At 51.9% G+C, this 10,084-nt stretch overlaps 1 protein-coding gene across 1 annotated transcript in view; it reads left to right on the top strand.

Moving 5' to 3' along the window:
- Positions 1-547: 547 nt before the first annotated feature.
- IL34 (interleukin 34) overlaps positions 548-10,084 on the top strand; it is a 51,376-nt gene continuing 41,839 nt past the window's right edge. The window contains exon 1 of the mRNA XM_012641509.1: positions 548-585. The gene's annotated coding sequence lies outside the window, so the exon portion shown is untranslated. The remainder of the gene's footprint in view (positions 586-10,084) is intronic.

Here is a 10,084-nt window from a genome sequence, read left to right as displayed (position 1 = left end):
CAAGATGGAAAAGTTCTGGAGGTGGGTGGTGGTGATGGGAGCGCAAAGGTATGAATGCACTTAATGCCACTTTACACTGGAAAATGGTTGAGATGGTAAATTTTATGTTATGTTTTTACCATTATTTAAAAAATCTGGGGGAAACAGTGGGTGCCTTAGGGGGATTCTGTGAGGCCCGGGTGAGGCAACGCACGTGAACTGCTGTTATTAGCATCAGGCCTGTGGACATCCAACGCTTTCTGCCTCCAGTTAAGAGTTACAGGAAAGATGGCAACAGACCCAGGCACTGGGGTGTTTGTCCATGTCCCTGTGGAAGGAATTACTCTATTCTGCAGGGCAGGAGAGGGCCAGAACTTGGGGGACACTTCCTGGGGCAGTGCCTGGGCCCTGCTCAGGGGATTCCTGGCATTCATGGGGTGGGTGGATTCCAGGCATTGGAAAGTCCCTGGCAGAAAAATCATTTCCACTAAGGGGCAGTTCGCAGGGAGGAGATTTCAGCTCAGCCTAGAGAGCTTGTGATCAGAGCTGTCTGAACGTGAAGCAGGATGCCTTGTGGGGTGGTGAGCTCCCCGTTAGTGGAGGCAGGTAAGGAGAGGCTGGGTGAGCTGCCGAGGAGACTTCTGTGTGAGGTGGGGATGGAGCCACTGCTCTGATGTGATCCAGCCCAGGCAGTTATATATTAATACAACAGGCCCGTGCAAAGGCGGGACCCAGGGCAGAGCAACTTGTGCCCAGCCCTCCCCTCGATAACCGTAAACACAGCTGCTACTGTTTACACTGGGCCAAGCACTGTGTCCAATGCTGAGCAGGCTTGATCTCAAACCCTTACTGCAACTCTGTGCGGCGGGTGCTGTCAACATCTGGGAACCAAGACCCAGGGTTTTAGGTCACCTGCCCTAGGGTAGTCAGTAGGTGGTAGGGCTGGGATTTGAACCGGGCAGTTTGACTCGAGCCCTCTATGCTGGGTGGAAATCTCCCAAATCTGTCTCCCCGGCATGCCTCTCCCTGCTCCCCTGGCCCTGGCAGCCCGTCCCCAGGGCCCCACACCCACCAGTGAGTCAACACCGCTCCCTCTCTCTGGCTAGCTCTGCACTGCCAGCACGGGCCAGAGACCACCTCCAGGCTCCATGTCACTCAATGCCTTCCTCCTCCTTCCATTCAATAACTCTCTTCCAGAGCTCAGAGTCTCAACCGTAACTGTTAAGCTCATTTTGCCTTTTGCAACTGTATGTTTTCCAACCCAGCCCTCTGGGTGCCAAGACCTTGTCCACGTGACTGAAATTTGTCCAGCTCCAGCCCAGCACCTGACAGGCAATGAACGCCACCCCTGATGGTGGTGATACCGTGGCTCCTTGGTCCTCAGATCTGACACAGGATTACTACCATGTTTGCAGCTGTGGCAGAGGAAGCCCTGGCAGGGACAGCTAAGTCCTGTGCAGGCACCATCTCACCGGGTTCCTACAGAGCCCGGCAGGCAAAGTGTTGCTGTTGTTCCCATATCTCAGATGAAGAGACTGAGGCTTGGAGAGGTTAGGCCATGCTCAGGGCCTTGCAGCTCTGTACTGGTCGCTGGGTCTGTCGGCAATGATACTCCCCGTTCCTTGCTGCCTTTGAGAGCAAAGTGCATTTAAGCTTTCTCTTCCACCCTCTCCTGTGTCCTCCCCGCTGCCCTGTGGTGCCATTTTATGAATGAAGATGCTGCTTAGGGGCTCTCCCCAGGCCCCACAGTGGCCAGGGGCACAGCAGGGCAGGGTGGTGGCTCTCCCGGCCTCCTCGCTCCAGGCTCTGTCCCCTCTGTACTGCACTGGGTGTCTCTTTGGAGAGGCTGTGCTGGCCCCAGTAAAGCCTGCACGATGCCCCAGGCCGGCAGACTGGCCGGCCCAGCTGGGGCGGGGCTGCAGTGGGGCCAGGGCCAGGTGCTTTCCAGTGTCCTCCCACAGACAGGAAACCTTTGCTGGATGACATCTCTGGAGAGGGCGCCTCCTGGTCCTGCTCCACTCTCCTCCCTGTCTACTCCCTACCACCTCCTGAGGTGTAATAGGAGGCCACTCCTCTCTCTGCCCATGGAAATCCTGTAGGCAATGCAAGTTTTCTCTCTCACAGGGCAGTGCGAGAGTTCGGGAATCCCCCAGTGCCACCGTATAAGGCATGGCTGTTAAGGAGGAAGGACGGAGGAAGCCAAGGCTGGTTCAGGTGTTATAGAGGCCGATCTAGGACTTGAACCCTGGACTGTCTGCCTGCAAAGCCCATAACACTGGCTGAATACTTTTTTTTTTTGAGACAGGATCTCATTGTTGCCCAGGCTAGAGTACAGTAGGGTCATCATAGCTCACTGCAACCTCATACTCCTGGGCTCAAGGGATCCTCCTGCCTCAGCCTCTCAAGTAGCTGGGACTACAGGTGCAGGCCACCACACCTGGCTAATTTTTCCATTTGTTTTATAAATGGGGTCTTGCTCTGTTGCCCAGGCTGGTCTCGAACTCCTAGTCTCAAGCGATTCTCTTGCCTCTGCCTCCTAAAGTGCTGGGATTACAGACGTGAACCACTGCACCTGGCCTTATTTTATAAATAGTTTTTAAAGCTTTCTTTTTTTTTTTTTCTTTTTCCTTTCTTTTCTTACAGTATGTGCCTTTCAGTGAAAGCTTTCTTAAAAACAAATAGTCCATAGAAAATGTTTTAAGCACCGTTTTAGATTTACAGAAAAATCAAGCAGATAGTACATAGTTACATTTAGCTGCCCATCCTGGATACACATTCCCTTACTACTAACATCTTGCATTACTGAGGCACATTTGTTATAGTTGAACTGATATTGATAATAAAATTAACTAAACAAGTTCAAGTCCACAGTTTACACTAGGGTTCGCTCTTGGTGTTGTACAGTTCTATGGGTTTTGACAAATGTACAATGACACGTGTCCACAATTACAGCATCGTACAGAACAGTTCCGCTGCCCTAAGGGCCCCCTGTGCTTCACCTGGCCATCCCTCCCCACCCTGGCAACTGCGGATCGTTTTACTGTGTGCACAGTTTTGCCTTTTCCAGAACGTCGTACAGTTGGATTCACACAGTAAGTAGCCTTTTCAGATTGGTTTCCTTCATTTAGCAACGTGTGCTTGAAGTTCCTCCGTATCTTTGCATGGCTTGCTGACTCATTTCTTTTTATTGCCGAATCATGTCCCACGCACGGACGTGCCACGGTTTGTTCATCCATTCACCTATTGAAGGACATCTCAGTTGCTCCCAGTTTGGGGTGATTATGAACAGAGCTGCTATGACCATTCATGTGTAGGTTTTGGTATGGACAGAAATTTTCAACTCAACTGGGTAAGGAGTGAGAGGACTTGATTTTATGGTAAGCCTATGTTTAGCTTTGTAAGAAACTGTCGCACTTTTCCAAAGTGGCTGTCCCATTCTGCATTCTCACCAGCAATGAATAAGAGTTCCTGTTGCTCTTCATACTTGCCAGCATTTAGTGTTGTCAGTTTGTTTTCAATTTTAGCCATTCAAATGGGTGCGTAGGGGTATCTCATTGTTTTATGTATTTATTTATTTATTTATTTATCTATCTATTTATTTAGACAGAGTCTCGCTCTGTGTGCCAAGGCCATGGGTGGAGCAGAGGAGGAGGTTTGGGAGGCTGCCAGTCCAGACAGGGGCAGGGTCTTATCAGAATAAAGACTCCAGGCCTTGGAAGCCCTCCTGTTTGCAGGTGGCTGCATTTTAATTTCTTAGTTTGTTTCCTCTCTCGTTTCTTAGGAACATTCTTCTGGGAAAGAGTCTAACCTTCTTTGGCTGACTGTGGGAGCAATGGTATCTGTCTTAGTCCGTTTGGGCTGCCGTAGCAAAATGCTACAGACTGAGGCTGGGAAAACCTAGATCAAGGCACTGGCAGACTCGGTGTCTGGTGAGGGGCCTCGTCCTAGACAATCTTCTCTTCCTTGTACCTTCACGTGGCAGAAGGGGCGAGGGATCTCTCTGGCCGCTCCTCGTAAACAGACAAATCCCATTCCTGAGGGCTCCACCCTCCTGACCTCATCACCTCCCAATCACCCCCACCTCTTAATACCATCACCCTGGGGTGATGCATTTTAAATTTTGGGCAGATGCAAACATTCAGATCACAGCAGAATTTACTCATACCGAGACCTAGACTGCCAAGAGGAAGTGGCTGGGTTGTCCCCAGAGGCACTAAAGGGACCATGGTCATGGCAGGCTGTGATGAGGACTCAGGGAGAAGTGAACTGCCGCAAACCAGGCGTCTGAGTGGCAGATCTGTGCCAAATCCATTTCCCCAGCGTAGGTCTCCCTCCCAGGCTGGAGGTGGCTCGACACCGCACCAAGCTCTCTGGCACCCCATTTCCCAGTGGGCTCTGCAACCACGTGTGTGCCTCTCTCCTCCCATCTCCCAGCCCTGCCAAAAATATTTGTGTCCAGTTGCAATGAGGGTGGAGCTGCTATTGTCTGTGCGTGTCATGCGTGTAGTAATAATAACTTACCACTGACCAGGCCCAAGGCTGATAATTGCAAAGTTCATTCCCATTTTACAGATGAGGGAACTGAGGCTCTCAAGCCAGACCTGTGCTCATGTCCATAATACTCGATTGCCTCTACAGGGTCCCAGCACCTAGGGTACAGGCACACACAGTAGGGGTCCTTCCCAGCTCAACCTGTTTGTAAGTAAATCTCCCAAGTGGCTCAGGTGGGTGGTTGACGGATGCCGATTTCTCCTGGTGAGCTGAGCCCCTTCCCCTCTGTTGGGCTCTGGGGTAATTCTCTGGCTCCACCTTCCCAAATGGCATTGCTCTGGGCTATTACTGACTTGTTTATTTCCTAGGCACCCATCTCCTAAAGTGGAGTTACTCCCTCTCATTGTTCAGCCAGTATTTTAAGTTCTTTTTGCAAATTGGTCCAAGTAGGACCAATCCAGAAAGATTGGAGTATTTTATCAACGAGTACGTGTCAAACATACGTGTTTCTTACCAAATGCATCCCTTTAATTCCTAAAGGTGGAACGTGTTTTCTTGCGCGATGATTTACACACCGGGCAAATGTAATCCACGTGTTTTTCAGCCCCTGCATCTAGTGAGCGGTACCCACTTCATTGTGTCAGGGGGCTCAGGTCACCCTCTCCAGCGGCAGATCCTCATGGGCTCCACCCGCCAGGCCAGGCCTCCTTTGGCTTCACAGCCAGGCTCTTTAGCTGCACAAGATTGCTGGGTTGGGGGAATGTGGCCTTTTCCTTTTGCCTTCAGTTTGTCCCTCTACCGTAGGGTTAATGGCAAGAGCTTTGTGGTTAGGCGCATTTAAATTCAATACTTGCTCCTCCACTTGCTCACTGTGTGACTTTGGGCAAGTTGCTGAACTTGCTGAGTTTTGGTTTCCTCTTCTATAAAATGAGGGTGAGAATTCCTAGCTTTGGAATTGATGTTGCAGGGGAGGAGGAATTAAATGACATAAAGTGACTAAAATTAGCTATTATTATTAACCTTTGTCCCTGTAGTTCTTTTATTCCAACTGCGGTAGCGCCAGCTCCATCTCAAGGCCCACTGCCAGCATGAATCCAGGTTCTATGGCCCCGAAACATCCCCAAAACCAGGCAGCACTCTCTGTGGTCATCCCCCAGCCCTGACTGGGAGCCCTAGCTGTTTCTTGCTCTGCTCGTTTCCAGTGAGCATCTTATGTGCCCGCTGGGGGACTGTGCCCTGTGAGCATCAGAGCTGTGGTTCCATGGGAGAAACAAGGCGAAAGTGCTTGAGAAGTTAAGGCAAAAAACCAGTGCAAAGAAAAAGAAATGTCGGGGTCATTTTTAGCCAGATGGAAGATTAGATAGTTTGGGGAGAAAAACTATAAAACACGTGGACATTTAGGTCACAACATAATAAGTACATTTTTTACGCATAGGTGCACTGCGTGGAAATGAGAGAAACCCTCAGGGCCAGAAGCATTAAGGAAACTGAGACCAGAGTGGGGAGGGGGCTGCACTGCTGTGCCTGCCCTGAGGGCCCTTTGCTGCTCTGGGTGAGCAGGGATTTAGGTTTTAATGGCCACAAGGACAAGGGACAAAGTTTTGAGCCTACATGAAGCAAGGGAGGTAGAATTGAGACCCGCCCCCCACGCACATACAGCTGGGACTCTCAAAGGTTTAGACCCCTACTGAAAGACCAGAAAATATTTACCCACTAGCGAAGGTAGGACGAGGAAACTTATTTAATTTGGCCTGGGTTTGGGTTACGGGAGGGCTTTTCTGAAGAATTTTAACTACAGGCCTGCCCTCTTGGATTCAGAAATCAAACTTACATGACTTATTGATCCTAGAGTCTCTAAGCCAAGAAATGAACGTGAAAGCTATTCCTGATTGCCAAATTCACAGAGACAGAAAGTGGAAGGTGGTTGCCAGGGGCTGGGGCAGAGGGGGAAGTGGGGAGTTGTTTAATGGGTACAGAGCTTCAGGTCTGAAGAGATGAAAAGCGTTCTGGAGATCGGTTGCAGAGCGATGTGAAGGTGTTAACGTTGCGGAGTGAGGAGGAGGAGGCTGGGGCGCTGGTGGAACCAGGCTGCCCACCGCCTCTGGCTTCCTGTCGAGGAGAGCTGGTCCTGACTGTCGGGCGGCAGGCCACCAACTCAGGTGACAAATGCTTCTGGAAGTTCTGGAACAACCCTCCTGCCCAGGCTGGGTTCCATCTTAAAGAATTCACCCTCCTCCACCCCTTGGGAAGAGTTGAGCTTCTCTGAGTTTTGGATTCCTCTGTCTTCTCATAGATTCTCACGTGTGGTTGGTGCAAGAGACGCAGGTGAGAGCTCATCTCTCGACATTGGCTAGAAGGGTGGCAAAGGCCCCTGTAGGTCCCGCTCCAGGAAGCCTGCTCGGCCCCGCCCCATCCCCACCCCTCCCCTTTCTGGGCCAGTTCAGGCTCTCGGAGGCATCCCTTCGCCCTTGGTGACTTGCTCTCTGTTTGCTGGCCTCCCCACTGGTGTCAGGGTGGGCTTGAAGCTGTTCATCCTTGTGTGACAAACCCCGGGCTCCCCAGAGAGGCTCCGCCCCACAGCACACATGGAATAGGGTCTGACTGTGAGGTGAGACTTCGTGACCCATTTAACGAGTGTCACGTGCTTATACCACGTGAGCATGGGAAGGGGTGGGGGCTCCAGGGCGCATCCTGAATCAGACTGTGAGTGTGTGAAGAAGGAGGGTGGGGCCCAGCGAGGAGGCCCCTCCACCCCCACGTAGACCTTCCCTTTCCAAGCGCTGTGGGGATGGGGGTGGGGGCTGCATGTCATTCCCTCCTCTGCAGCAATGCTGACAGTCGTTAGCAGGAAAGACGGCCCAGCTCTCCCTGTGACCTCCGTGCGTTAACTGCATTAGTTGGCACAATGAGGCTCTGAGTTAGGTGCCTGGAATTCAGAGGGGCTGATGTTCCGGCCGAGGAGAGGGCTGTGAAGCTCTGAATGAATGAATGATTGTTTCATCGCAGTCACGATGGCTGTTAGGAAGCCCGGTTCCCCGTTGCTTTCGAAAGCGTAGCAGAGCACACCCACCCAGGAGCCAGAACAGGCGAGCCTGCCAGCCAGGCTCTGGGAGGGACAGGGATGTCCCCACCAGCATCCTCAGAAGAGCAAGACTTGCACTCAAATAAGCATGAGGCCAAACCTTTGCAGGGAAACAGGCCTTGTGTGCCCAAGACTGTCCCCAGAGTGGAGACTTATGCAAACCATTTCCCTCACACCACGGGCCCCACCCACTTCGAGGAGGAGTTTCTCAAGCCCCATCCTTCAGATGGGTAAAGTGAGGCCTGGAGAAGGAAACAATTTGCCCTCTAGTCCCAAGTCCTACGGGCACAGACACACAGGGTGCCGGGAAACCTGGTTTTAGTCATTTCCCGACATCCCATGTGTCCCTGCAGTCTGTCCTCTGCATGCCAAACACTTCAAACAAAGCTGCTCTGTTCACCAAGAATTCCGTTTTCACCATTGTTCTCCTCTGGGGACATTCCTGAATTAGTGAAAAAGGGACTGGTTCAGCCCAAGTCCCTGGCAGCGGGTCATCTCTGCTGCGTCTAGATTGGACTGAAAACGTTGGGAGACAGGAAAGCGTCAGGCCAAGTCTGAGCGGTGCAGAAGCTCCCAGCCTGGCGCTGAGACGCACAGTCCGTGCACAGGACGCTGGGAGCAGGTTAAAGGAACAGGAGGACTTGGGGGTCTGGGGCTCTGCAGGGCGGCCCCCTTGTGGCGGGAGCAAACAGGAGGCCGGCGACCTTCTGTGGCTCAAGGGCCAAAGTGAGAGAGCCTGTGTGTGCATGTGTGCTAGTGTGTGCACATATGTGTTTATATGTGTGCACGTGTGTGCGCATATGTGTGTTGGATTCTGCTGCTGGTGGAGGTGGGGAGGCCTCGCACAGCCAGAATTAGGCGGCGGGAGGGGGAAGGGCGTTCTGCTTATGGGATACAGCAGGTGCCAAGAGGCTGAGGCTGATGGGTCACCACGGAGGGGGTGGAGGCTGCAGGGGTGAGGACCTGGCCGCTGCCAAGGCATCTCAAGGGCCTTGTCCCGTGGGAGGGGAAGGCGGTCTGTCCTGTGAGAAGGAGGCTATTCTGAGCCTCTCTGAGGACAGGAGATCCCTCGGGAGGCTCAGAGCGGAAGACCCTTCTCTCTCTCTGCAAATTCAAGTGTCCATTTATATGTGGGGTTTTCTGAGTTTTTATTTTATTTATTTTTTGTTGTTGTTTGGGAATTGTTTTTTTCTTAGCCAAATCATTTAATAGTGATTTTTAAAAGCCAATTTTTTTTTCTGAGTCTGTCTCAGATAAAAGCCTTAAGGATGCACGGAAGAACCTTGCACCCCGAGGGTGAGCGCCTGGCCCCAGAGCAGCTGGGGTGGCTCTCCCAGGCACCTGCCGGGTGGAGGAAGCGTGGTGTGGAGTGCTGGCGGGAGCGGAAGAGGCCCACAGCCAGGCGTGTGCGGCCCCACGGGGGTGCAGAAGGACTGGGCTGGGGACACGGGCCCTAGGTCTGCTGGGGGACATGCAGATGGTCACCTGGGCCCAGCCCACTGTCCGCCTGGTTCCCAGCAGGCCCTGACCCGCCCTAGAGATGCCCAAACCCTGGACTTCCAGGAGCCCTGGAGGGAACCCTGTGGTGTGGCCCTGACAGAGGCTTCAGAAACTGGGGAAGATGAGGAGGAAGGAGAGAAAAAACGAGGGGTGGAAGCGGCAGAGAGGGAGGAAAGGAGAGAGTGGGGTGGGGGATGGCCCTCCTGGACCCAGAACACCATGCGCCTGAGTTTCCGGTACTTGCTGTCACACTGGACCTGGGCCCTGCCACACGTCACCTTGTGACAAGCCACGGTCCCCCAGGCCACAGCAAAGCTCTGACGGTGGAGGAGGGAGGAGGCCACCAAAGCAGAACCGGCCAGGCCAGGAACTTTCCTTGGGCCATGGCCTCAGTAAACAGGTTTCAAAACCATCAGTCAGCGCTTTGGCCGGCAGATCTGCCGCCTGGGGTTCCTGGTCCCCAGACTGGGCATCCTGGCTCCCCGAGCCCTGCCCGTCCCTGGGCCTCAGGGACTGGGGGGCAGCGCGGGAAGCCTGTTGGTCACATGGCCTTCCTTCTGGGGCCCTTCTTGGAGTTTTTAAAAAACTTTTTTATTGTGGTAAAATACGTATAACGTAAAATTTGCCATTTTAACCATTTTTTTAAGTGTACAATTCAGTCATATTAGTATATTCACAGTGTTGTGTAACCATCACTACTGTCTGTTTCCAGAACTTTTTCATCATCCCAAACAGAAACTTTACCCATTAAATGATAACTCCCATTCCCCCCTCCCCGGCCTCTGGTAACCTCAATTCTACTTTCTGTCTTTATGAATTTGCCTATTACAGATACTTTAATTTATATGCAATTAAAACAAACAGCTTGAGGTAAAATTGACATGCAATAAACTGCACAAAAGTGCACAGTTTGCTAAATTTTAACACATTGACTACCACATTAGAAAAAAAAATTTTTTTTTCCCTGGGGCCACGGTGTTTTATTATGAAAATAGAATAAAAACTTTGAAAACAAAATGATCCTTTCTAATT

The sequence above is a fragment of the Propithecus coquereli genome, unplaced genomic scaffold (assembly GCF_000956105.1).
Source record: "Propithecus coquereli isolate 6110/MARCELLA unplaced genomic scaffold, Pcoq_1.0 Scaffold165, whole genome shotgun sequence".
Lineage (NCBI taxonomy): Eukaryota > Metazoa > Chordata > Mammalia > Primates > Indriidae > Propithecus > Propithecus coquereli.
Note: the sequence above shows the minus strand (reverse complement) of the source record. Positions and strands in the feature narration are given on the sequence as shown.